Raw genomic sequence first — 3,075 nt, forward strand, 5'->3', positions numbered from 1 at the left:
GTCCATGAGCTAAAAAATGTTTCTTACATATTTTAAAAGTTTGTAGAAAAAACAAAGAGGGATATGGACTATGTGACAGAGACCACATGTGGCCTTCAAAGCCAAGAATATTTACTCTCTGGCCTTTTACTGAGAAAATGTGCTGACTCCAAGTCTAAAGTATCAAAAATCCCTAATCTGCCTTAGCCTAATGTTTTGCCACTAGTGTTAATGGCCACAAGACTACCTTCTCAGAGCTCATACAGATTTTCTCTCTAGGACATCATTTATAGCATGCCCTATGTGGTTAGGAATAACTCTACCAAGAACTATTTTTTGTCACATGCAGATTTAGCTAAATATTGTCAGAAGTTCATTAGTATATGGTTTTGTGCCCAGTAGGTACAAACCGCCTTTCTAAAGGAGACATCATTCAAACCTTTATATGAATTCGAACTTAGTGACCAGTTCCACTAGAAGAGAAATCAATGTTTGTTAAGTTGCAAAAATGGCCACAGATTCTTCCCATCCCATATGCATGCTCCCTAGCATGCGACTTTACAGATCTACCCACCAAGAAATGGAGTCTAATTATCTACTGTTTGAATTTGGACTTGGACACATGACTTAGTTTGGGCAACAAGGCATTAGCAATATGACACAAGCAGAGGCTTGAGGGCTGCTTACACACTGAAGCTTGCCCTCTCTTACTGCTCATAGGAACTCTCAGATCAACATCACATAAATGAGCTTGGGCTAGCCTCTTGGATAATGAGAGACACATGACCCAGTTACCTCCATTTCCCTGCCAACAGCCAGCAACCACTAGATATGTGAGTGAGGCCATCAACTATCAATTGAGTGTAATGCATGTGTGAGGATCAGACAACATCATGTGGAGCAAAGCAAAGTTGTCGTAGTTGAGCCCAGCCCAAATTGCTCATCCCCAAAATCATAAGTAAATAAATGATTGTTTTATGCTACTTAGTTTGGGGTGGTTTGTCCTACAGAAAATGCCAATTGACACAGACACAAAAATGCATTAGAACGTTATTGGAAGGAGCCACTTCAGGTCCTCTTGACAACAGCTACAACTGACCCACAGTTACATATGTCATATTGAAAATGAACTTTCAACTAAGACGAATGGACTTCTACTCCCATGAGTGACCACAAGTTGAGGCTAACCAACAAGCCTCCAGAAGCTGGTTTCAAGGCACACACAACTTACCTGAGATCTTCAGATCAAGCAGACAACTTTGTAAGTGTAAATTCCACCCAAGACAATGAAAAAACAGAAACAAAAAAAACAAAACCAGATCTTTTTGTTATACCCAATCAAATGAACTGACTCCTGTTTAAAATTGGTATGTGTAACTAAAAGCTATTGCTTTCCTTTTCTATGACTGTACTTTTCTTCATTTTTTCCCCTCCTTTTTTTTGAGGCAAAATACGTTTCCACTACCTTGTTTTTAAGAATGAGAGACCATAGCTTCATCTGCTAACCTGCCTCTTACTGGACCTGTTATCCATTTCTATCTTCAGACAACACTCAAATCATAGGAATACTTCTGCTTAATGCTAGCAAACAATCCCACTAACTTTAAATCTGAACATCTTCTGTATACTTTAGAGCATACCACAAATATCTCTAGATTCAGCTACTCAGGCTGTTATTTTAATTACATAGAACTACACACAGTCAATATTTTATCTGGAGAGAAAAGTCAACCCAATCACATTTTTAAATTATCTCGAGTGTCCATGGTACTTTTATAACCTGTCCGACTATTGGGGAATGTGAGCAAAGGAAATAAAAATACTTACCAAGCTTGACAAGCAATCCCATATAACTATCCTGATGATAGAAATACCTCTTATATTACAATTTACATATTTACTCATAATGTAACACCTTGTAAAAAATAGAAAAATGTCCATGCTCAGGAAAAGCAGGATACAAGATGCCAACTCAAATAGTTTGTCATCATAATTCTGGGAAAAAGACATACACTTTTAACTCTTCACATATACATCATATTAATTATGGGGCCAGTGGGCCTGTTCTTTATCTGTGACCTCTATGTATACTGAGAACTACTCCCAGGGAGCATGTATTCCTGGCAGATAGACTCCTTCCCAGCTCCTTTGAAGATTTTAAGTCCTGTTCAGTCTCATCATTTGGGTCTCTTCAGAAGTCTCGTAGGAGTGACCTCCCAGGAGATGGTAGGAGTGTATTGAACTGCTTGAGGATTTTTAACTTTGGTTAGGGGTCCCTGAATTCCAGAGATGTATCAATAACTTATTCCTCACTATGGCTGAAATTATAAATGTGACTATTTATACTATAAAGACTCAGAAAAAGAGCTCCGATTTGCTTGCTGTCTTGGTAATTACTGGACCATCAAAGCTTTACAATATTTACAGGCCTCATAAAGGGGCATCTGTACTCTGGCTAATATTTCCTATTGTTTCTAGGTAAACACTTCAGGACAAGAAGAAAAAATATTTTAAAAAGATTACAAACACAGGCTGATGACTCTCAAAGGTTTGACAGTCTGACACTTGAAATCTACCCCCCATTCTCCTACCTAGGTCAAATAAAAACACTGCCTTCATGAAATTCCCTAAACTATAATGATCAGATTTCTCATTAGAAAGTTTGCTTTTCTCTACTGCATTTCTAATAGTCTTAAAACTACTGTGCAACTGATGTTTAATGATCAAATGATGATTCCATATTAGGGAGAGACAATTTCTTGTGGTTAATCTCTGTCCTCCAGGAGAGGCGTATGACCAAAAGCAGGAATGACATCCTGAGGTGACTGCCCAGCCTCCCCCTGAGGATCCACGCCGCACTGTACACCCCATGTCCTTCATACTTCATGTTTGCTAAACAGATGCACATATGGATGTATGATAGAAAAGAATGCTTCAGTGAGTTTTCTCTTAGTAACGGCACAGAAATATTAAGGACTGTACTCTCCATTATTGTTCAAGTTACTCATATATAAGGAAATACCACAGCATCAGGACATCTTTCAAAAGATAAGTATATTTCAATTATATAATAATAATTTTTTTTTTTTTTTTGAG

This window comes from Mandrillus leucophaeus, unplaced genomic scaffold, assembly GCF_000951045.1.
Source record: "Mandrillus leucophaeus isolate KB7577 unplaced genomic scaffold, Mleu.le_1.0 Scaffold359, whole genome shotgun sequence".
Lineage (NCBI taxonomy): Eukaryota > Metazoa > Chordata > Mammalia > Primates > Cercopithecidae > Mandrillus > Mandrillus leucophaeus.